We start from the raw sequence: 18,459 nt of genomic DNA, 5'->3' as shown, positions 1-18,459 counted from the left end.
ATAGAGAAAACACTAGGAGATACCCTTTATTTCTCACTGAAAGGAAGGAAAAACTTGGGTGCTTCATAGTATGTACCTACCGTTTTATTAGGTTTGTTCTAGCATCAGTTTCAAACGATTTGAAACCATCAGCGAATAGTGGACCAGCGCGAGTAGAGGGGATAGCACTGGTGACTGTATTATGTTTTCTCACTGACCAACTGTTTGTTGACAGTTTCTGACTAGTTTGACTGTTTGCTAGAACAAACCTATAATAGTGTCAGCTTTCTTCTGTTTATATACTTCATCAGACTTAACTACAAAACAAAGAACTAACGAACAAACCATGACATTGGAACTTAATATAAAATGTTATTTACAATTTCCGTGGGAATAAGTCACAATTTAAGATTGAAACTAAATTTATTTGATGTTTAAATTTTTAAAGACAAATCACATGCTATGATTTTTCTGACGGATATTCTTAAGTTAAATTTGATTTTATGTAATCGAATAAACTATCTTTCAATAAAATCGTCCTTTGTCAATATGAATGAGTCAGATAAACTTAAATTAATAGAAGGATTTTGTACCAAGCAACAAAAACAATATTGATATAAAATATTAACAATCTTACCCAAATAACAACACAAAAGTATATATTTGTAAATATTACCCCAGTATAACAAAATACTGTGATATTACTTTATTCTTGGTGGGGAGTAATGGGTACTAATGAAATATTATTCAAAGTATGTACATAGAGAAAACACTGGGAGATCTCCTTTATTTCTTACTGAGCAAATAAAACTCTGGTGCCTTAATCCACTAAAAATTTCTTACAATACTTTTCTTTTCTAGTTTTTTACTTTCATTTCAGCTTTCTTATTTATTGTCCAATTGTTACAATCATACGAAGCCACTGGTCAAATGCCTGTTTCATATACCTACATATTTGAATTATAGCTGCCCTACATACTTGACAATGGTATAAGATTGACTTCAATCTTATACTATTGTTCTGCTTCCTTTTCTTCTTATTGTGCTGTGTTCTAACGAAGGTTGGCAATCACTTCTTTAAACGGTTCTCTATCTTTTGCAATATGAAATATCTATTCAACGCTGAGGTTAGTTCAATCTCTGATATTCCTCAGCCATGCTTCCGTTTAGAAGTATCTTTTCTATTTCTTCTTCCTTCTTCTATATTTATCAATTATTGTCACTCCCAAATACTTGTATTGAAATGCCAAATACTGGCATTTTCAATTCTGGACCTCGGAGGTAAACTACACTATGTCGACATGGTGTTATTTTAAACAAGTTCCTTTAATCCACTTATTTTATTAGTTGGATTATACAAATTGGTAATATATTATCATTAAAATATGGTCATATTGACTTTCAACCAATTATGGGATATATCAGATCTTTATTAACATCCTAAGTGTTCTAAACTTTGTTGCAAACACAGTTGCTCGAAATGACATAGTGTAGTTTACCTCAGAGGTCCAGAATTATGTATGCGTTTGTTCCTGTTTTTAGTGTGACAAATTTATTCTATTTTATCTCTCCACACATTTCAATATAATATTTTGTTCTGGTTTTGTTTATAGACATGCATTTTTCTTGCTTCACTCAAGTTCCTAACCAACTTCAGTTTTTTCTTATTAAGACAATGTCATCTGCATAAATAGTATATTGCATATTGCTGTTTACATGCATAATTAACTTTATAATTGGTCAGAAAAGGTTTGTCAAATAAACATTTATTTAAAAGGAGGGAAACTCATACTCATTTATTTTAAAATAAAATATAAAAATACATATTGAGAAATAAACTAAAAAGAATGTATAACATAATACAAGGATTCAATAATATATTCACAGAATAAATAAACAAATTCCAGTTGAGTGTAGAACAAGAGAAAGACACAGAATTACTTTCCAGTTTAGCTCTTCGATCTGCTAATGCACTTGGATCAACTATTAAGATGTCATAACTTGATAACTGTATTCTTGGAAAACAAAATACATAATCTCCCTTGGAGAACCTGTACATTAGGAAAATGGGCAACCTCGTAAAAACTAGTTATATTCCTCTAAGTAGCATACAATCTTTGTTGTTAAGTTAATGCTCTGATGAAATTCAATATTAAAACTCCATTGGATTTTAGATATAATTTTATCACGAATTTGTATACTTTCCGGGGGATTTTCTTCTTCAACACAATCAATAAACTCTAAAAATTCTTCAATTTCTTCATACATTTTTTATTGTAATTAGAAAAACGAAAAATATGGATTGGAAGTCGAACTGAATTGGAAAAAATTAATATTCAATCAAGATTCAAACATAAACAAGCAAAGTTAGGTTAGAAACCCGTACTTAAGGTAGGTCCATCGACGACTTGAGATTTAGCTGTCATTAGTGTCATTTTTTGGCTCCTCAAGACCGCATTTCACGTTGAGTACGGTTTATGAAACACAAATTTGTTCAAGGTCGACCTTAAGCATCGACGCTGACTTGAGTACCGACTATGAATACGAGCCTAGGCCCGTATTCATAGTCGGTACTCAAGTCTGAGTCGATGCTTAAGGTCGACCTTGAACAAATTCTTATACAAATTTGTACACAAATTTTTTCAAGGTCGACCTTAAGCATCGACTCATACTTGAGTACCGACTATGAATACGGGGCTTACGCCCGGTTTCATAATCAACTTAAAGTGAACATTAACTAAAGTTCACTTTAACCTTGACATTTACCCATATGAATTGCATTGACAAGGGTACCAACTTAAAACTTAAAGTCCACTTTAACTGATTATGAAACCGGGCGTTAATCTCTCCCCACGTATATTTGCAATGTTGCCGTAATTATTTATTCATACGTCGTTTAAACTCGTATATTATCGTATGCCGCTATGATAACGAAGCGAAAGCGAAAACTAAACTTGCGGCTAGCGAAAACCAAATACTTTGGCTTCGGAGCTTCTAGACAATTGACAGTTACAGTTAGTTGTTGTAATGTTAAGATGACATCTGGCAACAGTGTCTATGGACGGTTGTCAGCTGTCACTGGGCATGGCATCGCCCTTGGACGGGAGGGGGCATGATTGATGTTCGATGTAGAACAATAACAATGTTTATAACAATGCTTATTCAATAAAGTTCTTTATTAACAATCTGGTAATCTCTAATTACTACATGGTGTCAGGTGAAAAACATCAGAAACATAAAGAGGAAAGAATAGTGTTTTTGTGAACACAGGAAAGAAAAATAAAAACCACTTTGAGGTTAAGCTTTAAAGAAAAAAGGCCACGTGAAAAATAAAAGAACAAGAACATTTTTAGCAACTAACTAGTAGTAGTGAAAATAAGTAAGGTATTATGGCTTCTTTTAAACCACCAAATAACCTAAAATTCGATGAGGACATAGCAAAAAACTTTGAACAGTTCCATAATAGTTTCAAGTATTACATGAAGGCATCGGGATACGAAAAGAAAGATGACGAGACAAAAATAGCTATATTTTTAAACATAGCGGGAGAGGAGGCGCAGGTTGTATTTGAAACTTTCGAACTAGAGGATGATAAGAAAAAAATATATAAAGAAGTAATTCAAGCCTTTGAGAATCACTGCGCTCCTGTTAAAAATGAAACTTATGACAGATACAAGTTCTTCAACAGGCTACAAGGTGATAATGAAGACTTTGAACATTTTCTCACGGATATTAAAATTTTGGTAAAGCCGTGCAATTTTGGTACTCTTGAAAACAGCCTGTTGAAGGACAAGATTGTAATTGGAATTAAAAATAATGAGCTGCAAGAAAGACTATTAAGAACACCAAATTTGGATTTAAAAACAGCAGTAGAATATTGCAGGGCTGCAGAAATGAGTAAGAAACAGTTAAAAGCACTTAATAATGAGAAAGCAATAGATGCAGTAATGAAGAAGGACTTCAGGAGAGAAAACAAGTTAAGAAATAAAAGTCAAGCAGTAGCAGTACAGAAGAAATGTCAATTTTGTGGCAGGATGCATAAGCCCAGAGAATGCCCAGCTTATGGGAAGATATGTGTTGTGTGCAAAAAGCAAAATCATTTTGCTAATGTCTGCAAATTTAGTCAGAGGAAAGTGCATGAACTTCGGGAAGTGGAAAGTGATAGTGGTAGTGATATAGGTGACTACTTACAAATTGACTGTATAGAAGTAGATTCTGTAGAAAAACATGAAGATAAATGCTGGATAGAGATGGTAAGTGTGCATGATGTTGACATACCTTTTAAGCTAGATACCGGCAGTGAGGTTTCTATTTTGCCACATAAATATTTTTTAAAAATTGATGAAAGTAAAACCACTTTAGTAGATACTGATACTGTTCTAGTAGTGTATGATGGCAACAAAATAAGACCTCTTGGGACAGCAGTTTTGGACTGTAATGTTAAAGATAAGAAAACAGAAATTAAATTCATTATAGTTCAACAAAACAACGCTGTACCTATTTTGGGCCTAAGGGATTGTGTTAGTTTAAACTTGATAAAAAAGGTAGATACCATATTCACAAGCAAAGAAAAGCTAGAAAACCTTTTTGTTAAAGATAAAGTAGTATTTGAGGGACTAGGTAACATAGGTAGCTATAGTATAAAGTTAAAAGAAGGAACAGAGCCAGTAGTTAAGCCTCAGAGAAGAATTCCCGAGTCTATAAAACCTAAATTAAAAAAGGCTCTTGACAAATTAGAAAAGGAGAGCATTATACAAAAAGTGCAGGGACCTATTGAGTGGTGCCATAATTTAGTTATTGTGGAGAAACCTAATGGTAGTTTAAGGTTATGCCTTGATCCACAGTATCTAAATCAGGGCATCATAAGGGAGAGGTGTTTAATACCCTCTGCGGAGGAAATTTTTAGTAGATTGGCAGGAAAAAAATACTTTTCAGTCCTGGACATGAAGGATGGGTTTCTTCAAGTAGTGTTAGATGAAGATAGCAGTAAAATGTGTTGCTTTAGTACACCTCATGGTGTTTACAGATATTTACGAATGCCTTTCGGGTTGTCATCAGCCCCTGAGGTAATGCAGAATTTGAACTTTAATATTTTTGGGGACATAAATGGGATTGAAATTTATTTTGATGACCTAATAATTGCAGCAAATAGTATACAGGAACATGACATAATTTTTAAAAATGTCATTGATAGAGCTAAAAAGCATAATGTTAAATTTAATAAAAATAAATTGCAATACAGGGTAAACCAAGTAAAATTTTTAGGAGTCATAATTTCTGAATTTGGGATTAAATGTGATCCTGATCATGTAGAAAGTATATTAAAATTAGAAACACCCAAAAATATAAAAACTTTGCAATCTTTTCTGGGAATGTGCAATTATTTAAGCAAATTCATACCACATTTTACTGAAAGTACAGCTCCTCTTCGAGAGCTTATTAAAAAAGAAAATATGTGGAATTGGGGTAACAAGCAAGACAAAGCTTTTCTAGAATTAAAAAATAAATTAAGTAAAGCGCCTACTTTAAAAATATTTAACAAGGACCAGCCCATAATTTTACAAACGGACAGTTCTAAAGAAGGGGTGGGTGCTTGCCTCTTACAAGAGGGGCAACCAGTATCTTTTTATTCTAAAAGTCTTACAGATGCTCAGGTAAGATGGGCTCCTATTGAAAAGGAGTTGTATGCAGTTTGTTCTGGTGTTGAAAAATACCATCAATTCATTTATGGTTATAAAGTAACTATACAAACTGATCACAAGCCCCTAATTTCGATTGCAAAAAAGGACATAAATAAGGTAAGTTCTAGGTTGCAAAGAATGCTATTAAAATTATTAAAATATGACTTGACTTTTGAATATGTTCCGGGGCCAAAAATGTTTATGGCAGATTTTCTCTCAAGAAATTTTTTAAAAAACACAGCTTGTGAAGATAAAACCTTGTTAGAAGTAGTCCACTGTATGAGTGTTGACTCACACATTAGTGATAATCGCTTAGCTCAAATAAAGTTAGAAACAGCCAAGGACAAAAATCTTAAAACATTTCTAGACTGGTACAGTGTTGGTTTTCCTAAAAATAATACAAATATAGAGAGTCATGAACTTAAAAACCTATATAAACTAAGAGATAACATTACGGTCCAACATGGTATTCTTTATTTAGGTTTAAAAGTAATAGTCCCAAAAAGCTTAAGAAGGGAAATGCTAGACATCATACACACTGGCCATTATGGCATTAACAAATCTAAAAATAGAGCACGATCTGTACTATATTGGCCGGGCATGAGTAATGATATTGTTAAGGTGGTACAAAGTTGTTCCATTTGTGAAAAATTTAACATATCAAATTCAAAGGAACCTTTAATACCCCATCAAGTCCCAGACCTGCCCTTCAATAAAGTAGGGGTTGATTTATTTCAATTTGGCAATAAAGACTATTTAGTCCTAGTAGATTATTATAGCAGATGGCTAGAAATAAAGGAATTACTAAACAAAACTTCAGAAAGTGTAATTAGTGTTTTAAAAGAAATTTTTTCACTGTTCGGAATACCATCTGTTATGATATCTGACAATATGCCATTTAGTAGTTATAGGCTTAAGGTATTTGCTAAGGAGTGGGGGATAAATATAATAACATCAAGTCCAATGTATCCTAAATCCAATGGGTTAGCGGAAAAGGGAGTGGGTATAGCCAAGAGACTGATGAAGAAATGTGCTGAAAATAATGAAGATGTAAACTTGGCTTTACTCGCTTATCGTAACACACCTATCACGGGTATGAATTATTCACCTTCCCAAATGCTAATGTCACGTGTGTTGCGCGATAAATTACCATGTAACACAAAGCTTCTAAAGCCTAAACTTTGTACAAATGTCAGTAAGCAAATACTAGCGTCTAAAGCTAATTCTAAACTAAGTTATGATCAGACTGCAATTTCTAGAAAAAAATTTGAAACAGGCAACAATGTCTTAGTTCAAGACGGTAGATCTAAGTTGTGGTCGCCTGCCAAAATTGTTCAACCTTGTCAGGTTCCTAGGTCTTATGTAATACAAAAGTCTGATGGTCGGTTTTTGAGAAGAAACACTTTTCAGTTAAGAAAATCGCACAATGATGTTGTAGTTAATCCTAAGTGTGATGTTCCTCTTTTAGAAGGTATACCCAGGCCAAGTTTGCCTGTTAGTAACATTCACAATAATATTACTAAGACTGTTCAACCTAGCAATAATGAAACAGGATCTCCTCCTACAAATAAGTTTGGACGAACTATTAGAAAACCTGCCTATCTGAAGGACTATTGCACTTAAATTAAGTATTATATTTTTAGTTTTATAAGTTTCTATATTTTTGGAAAAAGGGAGATGTTGTAATGTTAAGATGACATCTGGCAACAGTGTCTATGGACGGTTGTCAGCTGTCACTGGGCATGGCATCGCCCTTGGACGGGAGGGGGCATGATTGATGTTCGATGTAGAACAATAACAATGTTTATAACAATGCTTATTCAATAAAGTTCTTTAGTAACAATCTGGTAATCTCTAATTACTACAGGGGACTTAGAAATTTTACACCCGTATTTTGAATTTCTCTAATAGATGGTTTGTTTAAACCCTAAATTTTCCTTTGAGGTTTTTTCTTATTAATTGAAAACAAAAATTTTTGTTTAAGAGTTTAAGGCCCGGTCTTTTCACCTCCGGATAAATAGTTAACGGGAAGTTTATCTGACAGATAAAAAAAGTAGCGTCTTTTCACTCTGGAATAAAGTTATCCGGCAGATAAATTGACGTTAAATATCAAATATTTAACTGCCGAATAAAGTACCGAATAAGAAGTTATCTGGCAGATAAACTTTGATTTTCGTATATTTCATGGTTTCTGATTACCAGGAAACTAAAAACATAACCTAAAATCTTGAGGGTCTGATTGAATTTATTGCAAAAGTAAAATTTTGTTCTTTCTAAAAATTCCCAATCACAAATTTTATGTTATTTTGTTTTTATACATACCTACCTACTGTAATTTTTTAAGCAGAGTTATTAGATATTAAATTAAAGATGGGTTATAATTTGAAAAAATTATAATAGGTATGTATTATTGTATACCTACCCAACTATATGCATTTACAAAGGAAAACAAGTTGTAAAAAATAAAAATAGAATAGTTTCTTATCCCATCATTTCTTTGAATTGCCAAATATTTTACGATTCCAAAATGAAAGGTATTGATATATGTAGGTAGTAACTAGAATTATGTATGCACATGGTTCTCAGAAACAGTAGATGATACCTACCTTGAAAAAAAAGCTGCTGTTAAGTATCCAAAACATACTGGGTGTATCATGAAATTCTAAAAAAATAGAATATAGGAAGACTGATTTTATATTCTGAGAATTTCGTAATACTCCCCGGATATGTTTTAAATAGCTACCTTCTTACTAATATTTTTTTGTGCCAAATATAAGTAATTCTGTATTATTGCTGTTTAAATTCAGATCATAGCAATGGGTTGTTACTTTTTTAATGAGTCCGCAAATACATCCCTTTTTGTATATAGCAGAAAACAAAACGATTACATTGATTCAGTTGTCCTACACTGAAGCAATATATTTATAACATAGAGAGAGATGAAAATGAAGACAATTTTGAAAATGAATTGCTAAGTATAGACCAGGAATAAGCTAAATTATTGAATTTACTGAAGTTATGATGTTTGATAACCTTATAAAAATTTTTGTGTTAAGCTTGTCACGCACGGGGAACTATACTAAAATATATCTCATATCACTCACTATAGTAATGAGTGAGGCTGCATACACGGAACTATACCTAATGTATATTATGGTTCCGTTTATGCAGGCTCACTCATTATTATAGTGAGCAATATGAGATGTAATATATCTATTATAGTATACCTCCTGGTCAGTAACAAGCTTTATGGGGAAATATAAGGATCATTAATATATACATGTATAATTTTTTATTCTTTATTTAATTGTCCTTTGTATAATTTAATTATTAAATTTAATAAATCAATGAATTTTTGTGTCTCTTCTGCCCTTTAATTTTCTCTGGCACGCTTGTGTTCTACCCTTTCCTCCTCTTTTTCTATCTGAAGCAATTGAGCTATGTTGAGTATTAGCGTTGTTCTTTCTTGTAATACATTCTCTAGTTTATTATTGGTAGCTTATTTCTGGAACTAGATTTTTCTTTGAGAACACAGGATTCCATCTTCTAGGTGTTTGTCATATCTGTAACCAATTTTTTTTATTTAGAAAAGTGAAAGATATCTACTAACAAATATTAAAATTAGGTTTTATTCTTGTTATTGGGATTCTTCAATTTACCATGTAAATTATCCAATCTTTAAAATATTGTGTTTTGATATACATAGTTGGTTTATCCCTAGTTTACTATTCAATATACCAGTTGGATGGATTATAAATCTGTAGCGTTTTGACAATGATTGATATGTCCATCTAGCCTAATTTTTCAGGAGGGCATTTTGAAAGTTTAAATCATGTTTTGTCAACCCAAAAACGAAAAGTAATCAACATAAGAAATCAAGTAATATATCAAGTTCTGGCCTACCTAATACAGTAGAATCCAGATTATCCGTGCTCCTCGGGACCGAAGGTGGCACTGATAATCCGAACATGTATTTCTTATGTATAATAAGTACGTACACACATACATATTATAATATTATGTACCTACCATAAAAAGATAACAGAAAAAATAAATCTTTCATTATGAGTCTCTCTTTCGTCATATAGAGTTTCCGTTAAGTGATTTACAATGACGCTATGTTGATAAAACCTCAAAAATGCAACTTGAGTAATAGAAAATCATAGCACAGATAATTAGGGTTCTACTGTAAAATAAAAGGGGACATGTGGGACAAAGGGGGTTTTACCTTCATCATACACATACCAAACTATACCAACTTGAAGAAATGTTACTAAATAGCACATCAAGCAAATAATCTCATTATGGCTAAAATCAGACGTAGCATCAAGTTTTGCCATACCACTACAGAAATATAGTATTGAATTTAAATAAAAGTTTTCCCCACATTAACAAATTTTTACATCATTGAACAGTTATTAGGTTTGTTCTAGCATCAGTTTCAAACGGTTTGAAACCATCAGCGAATAGTCGACCAGCGCGAGTAGATAGGGGATAGCACTGGTGACTGTATTATGTTCTCTCACTGAGCAACTAATTGCTGACGGTTTCTGACTAGTTTGACTGTTTGCTAGAACAACCTAATATTAATAATCATATAATATGTACATATATAATTATGTAAACAAAATTACCACTGCATCTGTTTCATTAGCTAGCTTGTCTTTATTTAAACTTGTCTTTGTCTTCTATTTTACATACAAATCAACAGTTTTCCTCTAATTTAAAATGGATTTACCTCTTGTTCAAGCTCTCCAGTAAACTATTTCAGCATAATCAATGTTTTCTTTCATAAAACAATATTGTTGTCTGATTAAAATATGGAAATGTATTTCTAAACCTTATGACTTTGTATACTTATTTTTTTAAGTTGTAATTCTTTGATTTACTTACATTTCCTTCATTCCTTCTTCCAAAATGGAAATAAAATCGATAAAATCATCTTTGAATCTAATTATGTTAGGTTAAGTTAAAGCTGAAATTATGGTCGCGTTCACCAGAATAATCCGAGTGCAATCCGATTAATTTGCGCTGAAACGCTGACAGTTTTTTTACTAGTGAACGACTGACGTTTGACATTCGATTGAGAGTGTTCTGTGTTCCATTTGTTTATGTTTTTATTCTTTGTTTATATAATTTATAACCTAGACAGTTTTGTTTTTAAATAAAACTGAAACTGTGTCTAAACTAAAATGGATATTCTTGAAGAATTTTTGTTTGGGGACGAAATTAGCAAATGCCGTTATACATTTAGCAGATGTACCTACCTCAAATTATTCCAGAAGGATGAGATGAAATTAAATATATATAAACCATAATTCAATATCCAATTTAGAGAACATTTTCGTATGTCCAGAACTACTTTCCAGGTAAAATTGTATAACAAATTAATAACATCATGTATATTATATTGTTATATTTCCAGGAACTATTTAATTGTATTGGTCATATCCACCAATTTGAAAACAGAATAATTCTATTGGAAAAAAATTAATGTTTATGATTTGGATGCTAAGTAAACCAGAGAATTTGTTGCTGGGGATACGTTTGGTTTGCCAAAGAGCTCTGGACATAAGATTTTCACCCAAATAATATAGAATTACAAAAAATTGGAAATAACTAATCTTGAATATCAATGTGTATATTGAGTTTAATTTTATTGTAAATATTCTATAATATAATTTTATTGTAAATATTGTATTAACACATTTGTGGACACATCTTCATATGCAGACAGTAATTTCCCTTTGTAAGTACATGCATATATAGTCGTATCTGCGAATGGGTTAATTGTAAATCGTAATCAATAAAAATTTTTTGTGAATCAATAAAAAACTGGTTTGTTTGAAAATAAATGTAGTACAAATGTGTTCATAATATTTATTTTCATGCTTAGATAAAAACTAAATGTATTGTAACACAACCTTTCATATATCTTCCTGCTCCATTGTTAAGCAGAATTTGTTAACAAGAATTGTCCCTCCATTCTTTTTTTAATAAGAGGAATTTCTTCCTTAGCGTTCCTAGTATTTGGTTGTGGCTCTAAAATTGCATTTGTTTCACTGAGAGCATCTAAAAGGTCTCTCAATCCTTATTTCGTTTGACATAGCCATACTCATAGAAATAATTCTATCTGTATTGATGGTATTATCAGAGAACAACGAACACATGGTGGTCTTCAGAGTGCTCCCAACCAACAGTACCTTATGCTGCTCCGTTTTCTTTTACTGTTTTAACCCTTATCCGAGCAAGTGGGGCTCAATAGGCCCGAAACGCCATGTTTTTTATATGGAAGTAAAATGTCTTGCCTGGATAAGTATTAAAGTGAGCTTTCTCGTTTAAGAATTTTTTATCGAATACAGCTTCAAGATAACGTAGCCATGCAAAATAATTATTTTTTTCCCTTTATAGGATGCCAGCAACAACTTTGTAATGTAAGATTGCTTGGAAATGTGCTTCTGAATGAGCATCATAAAGGGATGTCTACTGCATTCCCAGTTTATCTCAAGAGTTAGTTGGTTGTGATCAAAGAATCTTATTAAAAAATAGAGTTCTCTCTCCCTCTAGTTCTTTTTTCATAGTACTTATATTAAATTTGGAGTAGGTAAGCCTAATTCCATGAAATGACAACAAATAATATGATTGTAAATAGTTTTGAAAAAGCTGTTTAAACTGTATAATTAAATTTTTTTTAAAACATCTACTTTTAAAAATTTTGTACCTAGGCCTGGATCCCGCATACCAAAAAAAAGTTGATTAATAGCAAGCTGAAAATTTGTTAATAGCTTAACGGTGTCTAGTTGGACACACTTTGATGTATAGAAACACTGGAACAGGGGAAGCCTTAATTGTGGAACGTGCCATCCTGACAAGTTTATGATTGTGAAAACTAGCAGGTTGTTTTTAAGTTTATTCAATAGCAAACTTTGTATATAATATATGAAAAAATTTTTGTCCAAAAAATATGTTGGGCAGTTGGCTGAAAGACTTCGGTTGATGGCCTTTTGGTACGTTGTATCAATAAAGTATGTCTCTCTCTATGTTGGGCATTTTAATAATTCCGACACATAGAACATGTCAGAGGATAGGAATTATATTGGTGGTAAATAGCAGTCTGATTTTGCATGCTAATGAAAGAGTAGCAAATCAATTGGAAGTTCTGTCCGACACAATACATGAGACGTTTTTGTAGTCTGACGTTCGAAACCTGTAACCTGTTCAACAATTAAAACTTCCCGTTCCAGTGTTTGTTTTAAATTAAAACATCAAAGTATGTCCTACTAGACACCATTAAGCTAATAACAAATTTTTAGCTTGCTATTAATAAACTTTCTTTTGGTATGCAGGATCCAGGCCTATTAACTATTTAACTCGAGCAGATTCCATTTTACCAGCGAATATAAATCTCATTCAAAATTCGGCATATCTAGATACTCCTCATTAACTTAATTAAATCTTACCAGAATAATAAACGTTTACTACAAAAACAAGAAAATTTTGATAATAAATTAAAGATTCGGTCAGCTGTAGAAAGGTTTGAACTAATAAAATGCAAATTTAGAGGATTAAAATTTGATACAGAAAATATTCGATTAACGAACATTGTGTTTGACACAATTTTATAATATAGAAGGCAATAATGTTCTGGATAAATGCAATATTGAGTAGGTATGCTAAATAAAGAAATTAATAATATAACGGTGGGTGAAGAAGAATAAAAAATTATAAATATTGAAAATAACTAATATTGAGTATTATTGTATAGGTACCTACCTACCTATATTAAATTTAATTTTATTGTAGGTAAATATTAATTACAAATAGTTGGTATGCAATCAATACCAATTTTTATAAGATTTGTGAATCAATCAAAAACTGGATTGTTGGAAAATAAATGAGGTAGGTACCTACTATACAGATATTGTGTTAATATTTCTAGTAACTATATAAATAAAAAAACACAAATATTTCTAACTTAATTTAGATAATAACTATATATAGGATACATATTAATAATACTAAAATAACAACTACAAATATTTACAATAAATTACATACAATAATTATTGTATTTATATTCAATTTTAATTAAATTGTCCATTTTACTTTGAACTTAATTTTAAAGTTGGCGGGATTCAGCTATCACAGCCACCGATCACAGCACAATAACAAATTTAAGGCTGAATAAAATGGCGAGCGCTTCCAATCCGATTAATTCAGCGCACCGTTCACTAGTAAAAGAGCTTCCAATCCGATTCCAAGCTCTCTGTTTGATGAACGCAACCAATAAACATAAAAGTCAGGTGTGTTCGGAATCCAAACTTACTTTTAAGCTTATCTACCGGATAACTAACTGGAACATAAATTGACGTGAAAAGACGGGTACATTTTATCTGGCGAATAAATATTTATCCTCCAGATAGCTAACTGCCAGATAAGAGAATATTTATTCGGAGGTGAAAAGACCGGGCCTAAGAATTGAAGAAAAAGTATTTAAGAAATTTTCAGCCTTCTTTCAGCTTTAGAGGCGCATTTTTCGCTCAAAGCAAGATATGTTGCATATTCATAACCTTCTATCTTTTACCGTAAGTTTGATAGAATAAAAGATTTTACATTAGGGAACCAGTTCAAAAAACATATTAAAAATTGGAACAACGGGATTATTTCTTAGTTGACCCATTTTTTTACGCTATTTGCACTGGCCTATACCTACAGATATTTTCTACTAAAGGATAATAAATCCTGACCGATGAAATATCCTGATAATATGGATACGGTAGATTTAAATACATATATCTTCAATAATCCTACATACATAGGTAAATCCTTATTACGTCCCTAGGTCGATACGGAATGGTATCAGAGACGATTGTGGGTTATAGGTAGTGATGAGCAAAACAAGAACAAGACCAAGACCAGGCTAGTCTTGGTCTTGGTCTTGTTCTTGCAAGCTTGGTCTTGGCCTTGGTCTTGCAGCTAAAAGGCAGTCTTGGTCTTGGTCTTGCACTAGCCGGTCTTGTTCTTGGTCTTGGTCTTGCTGCAAGAGTCTTGCTGGTCTTGCTTTTTTGGTAGTAATAATTTGAACCAAACAATTTCGAATAAAATGTACATTGAAATAAATAAAGATGTGAAGAATGAAACTATATTTTTTGCTTTAAAATTTTAACAGAATGTAGAATGTAGTTTCAAACGGATACCAATTTTAACATTATACATTCACCTAATGACCTAATTATTTCATTAAAAAGTATGTTTCAAATATAAAGGTTTATTTTCAAATTTCAATTTTAAGTTGAATTGAGACACAACCTGCTTTTTATACATTCAATAGCATATGATATAAAAGAAAAAAAAAAGAAAAAGTTATTAGTTACATTTTATTTTATTTGGCAAAAAAATTTATTTACAAGGCAAAAGCAAAACTGTGTTTTTTATGTGGACAAAAAATTAAAAAAAAACCTTCAATTTTAACCAGATGTAAAATTCCTTTTGAAATGATGTATCGAACGTGAACACTGATTTCTCATTAAAAAAAAATTATAAAAAAATTATTTTCAATTCATACGAACGTTTAACCCATAAAGTAACCCCTCTGTGGCGCAGTGGTAAGAGCGCCTACATTTGGATGGAAAGTCCGAATGGTGGTGAGTTCGAATCTCACCAGGGTCAGGAATTTTTTCATTTATTATAAATTAGTGGATGAAGATAGTTTCTATCCTTGTGTGATCGGTACTCACCGGAGGGACCGCAGACGTTCGGATACAATTAGCGTCTCTTTGCAAAGACAATGACGTCGACTTTGCAAAGTAATAAGACACTTACTCAACATATACACTACACATGACACATGACGCTAATACTCATGTTGTGACTGGCTGAATGACATAAGTCCATGCCATTAAAAAAAAACCTATAAAGTTTGTACACATACTTAGTAAACATTCTGCATATACAGGGTGGCTGTTAGGGTGGGTCGAAAAACAATAATGTTTCATTTTGTAATCGCTATACCGCGGAAAACTTGCCTTTGGGGTATATAAGTAAAATGCAAAGTAAAATAAAGTTATATATTGAACCCCCAGCTAGCGCATCACACTTAAAATTTAGTTTTTTTTTTCAGAAATCAAGACATTTTTCAATTATTCTTACAATCTTTAGCCAATAATATTTGAACGTGCTATAGTGAAAACTGTTTAGTTAATAGTTTAAAAAATAGGAAATAAATTTGAAACAGACAATATCTTTTAATTTGCGGTGGCGCAAAATACCCAAAAAATTTTAAAATTCACATATTAGCACCTTAAAAAAAGGTGTGGTCTAGTATGTTATGTTGGTTGTTAATAGCACAATCCATTTTTTGTTCTTTTATTTTACACCCCATTTAATTATAATAGAATTATTATAGTGTGTTTAAAGTTATAAAGGATATAAATAAAACAACTTATAATTTTAATAACATGTTTAATTGAAACAAAAAAGAAACCAAATTGTAGCCAAACAATGTCAACAAATTAAATGAAATTTTGACTTTAGGAAGAGTCTTTTACTCATTATTTCTGAGTGGGTACGTTGAATCTGCGCTTGCTGTCAAACCTTGGCATCGAAGCTTTGGATGCTACGGCAGATCTTATGAAACCATCTCGTTCCTAACCACTAGGAGGACTAGTTAATCGCAATCTTTTGAGTAAAGATGAATAGTATCTTCTAGACATAAGTTGTGCGATAAAGTCAGGCAACTGCAATCTCTTCGAGAACCAGGTCCACTTTCCCACTCTCGATGGTTGACTACAGCTAACAGAGTTTTGAGACTGTATGTAAGTGTGTAAACGTCTTCAGTTGAACACAAATTATTAGTATCCTTCATTTTTAAATCATACATGCCTGTATGGTAAGTACAATCTAAAAAATGAAAGAATACCCATGAACAATCCCATCAATCACTTATTTTGTATTTGCTGTCTTTTTCTAGAAATATAACAAACGTTTGTTATAGAAAAAGACAGCAGATAGAAAATAAGTGATGGATGTGATCGTTGATGGGTATTCTTTCATTTTTCCGACTGTACAGTAAATACATAATAGATGGACCTGAACACGTTTTTGAGACTATCAAATCAACCAGATTTCTACCGAGAATTTGATTAAAGCAGTTGATCCTGTAATCTAAAGAAATGCATTTTCTCCCACTCAGAAAATTTGCTACTGAGGATGACAGTGGATGAAAGGAAACACATAAGAGAATTAGGATTCCAAACAATAATCAAAGCAAGGATGTTAGCTACAGAAACAGAAACACTTAGGGTTTTTCGACCTCCAAAAATCACCTTTCATGCGACTGACTCTACTGAATTATTTGATTGGAACACCACTGAAATTACACCACCATCACTGTTAAGGAGAGTCTCTGATGATGAAGTTTGGGCTAAAATCACGCTGGTGAAACACCCGAGGATTGGAACTTTGGAAAATTTCCATGTCATACTCAAGCCGTGGAACGCTGCGTCAAGTTAGTGACTCAATCATCTAAAAAATTCGTCGGTGCTAAGTAGTGAGATGGTTTCATAAGATCTGCCGTAGCATCCAGAGCTTCGATTCCAAAGTTTGACAGCAATCGCAGCTTCAACGTACCCACTCAGAAATATTGAATAAAAGACTCTTTCTAAAGTCAACATTTTATTTAATTTGTTGACATTGTTTGGCTATAATTTGGTTTCTCTTTTGTTTCAATTAAACATGTTATTAAAGTTATAAGTTGTTTTATTTATATCCATTATAACTTTAAACACACTATAATAATTCTATTCCAATTAAATGGAGTGTAAGGTAAAAGAACAAAAAAGGGATTGTGCTAATAACACCCAACACAACATACTAGTACTAGACCACACCTTCTTTTAAAGTGCTAATATGTGAATTTTAACAATTTTTGAGTATTTTGCGCTACCGCAAATGAAAAGATATTGTCTGTTTCAAATGTATTTCCTATTTTTTAAACTATTAACTAAACAGTTTTCACTATAGCACGTTCAAATATTATTGGCTAAAGATTGTAGAAATAATTGAAAAATGTCTTGATTTTTGAAAAAAACTAAATTTTAAGTGTGATGCGCTAGCTGGGTGTTCAATATATAACTTTATTTTACTTTGCATTATACTTATATACCCCAAAGGCAAGTTTTCCGCGGTATAGCGATTAAAAAATAAAACATTATTGTTTTTCGACCCACCCTAGTGGCTGTATAGTGTGACAAAGCTCGATGTTTCGGAAACTGTTCATAATAGAGAATAACTGAAAATAGAAAAATTAAAAAAAATCATTTTCCGAAGAATCCAGTATCAACTCAAAAAATTTTTATTATTTTTAGCTTTTAAGTTCCAATTAGAAACAAATATGGCGGAAAATCTATTATACTGGAAACTGTTGAACTGTCATAGGAATAATTTTATTTCTGTTTCTACATATACCTACGGTTTTTTAAATGTCATTTTTGGGTAGTACCATTGATTATAGTATTGGAGTATAGTATACCCTCCAATACTATAATCAATGGTTTGTCGAAATTGCAGCTGCTTCTTTTTCACCCTTTTTGAAGTGGACGGTACATCCTGAGCAACATCTGTTTCGGTTTCAGAACTTTCACTTTGAACATAACTTTCGCTATCACTAATATATGGCGATAATTCCCGATCACTCATCTTTTTTCACTTTTGAGTTTACTCGTATTTGCGACTACTTCTTAAAAGCTCAAAACTAAGCTATATATAGACTGTTGTGGGTAAATGGGTCTAAGAAATGCAA

At 32.0% G+C, this 18,459-nt stretch overlaps 1 protein-coding gene and 1 long non-coding RNA gene across 2 annotated transcripts in view; one reads left to right on the top strand and one right to left on the bottom strand.

Moving 5' to 3' along the window:
- Nucleotides 1-18,459, bottom strand: part of LOC126889719 (uncharacterized) — a 632,478-nt gene that overhangs the window by 412,388 nt on the left and 201,631 nt on the right. The gene's annotated exons all lie outside the window — the stretch shown is intronic.
- On the top strand, nt 10,295-11,530 carry LOC126889729 (uncharacterized). The gene is made up of 2 exons (XR_007700148.1): nt 10,295-11,029; nt 11,086-11,530. It is a non-coding gene; the product is annotated as an uncharacterized LOC126889729 (long non-coding RNA).

This window comes from Diabrotica virgifera, chromosome 8 (genome assembly GCF_917563875.1).
Source record: "Diabrotica virgifera virgifera chromosome 8, PGI_DIABVI_V3a".
NCBI classification, from domain to species: Eukaryota; Metazoa; Arthropoda; class Insecta; order Coleoptera; family Chrysomelidae; genus Diabrotica; species Diabrotica virgifera.
Note: the sequence above shows the minus strand (reverse complement) of the source record. Positions and strands in the feature narration are given on the sequence as shown.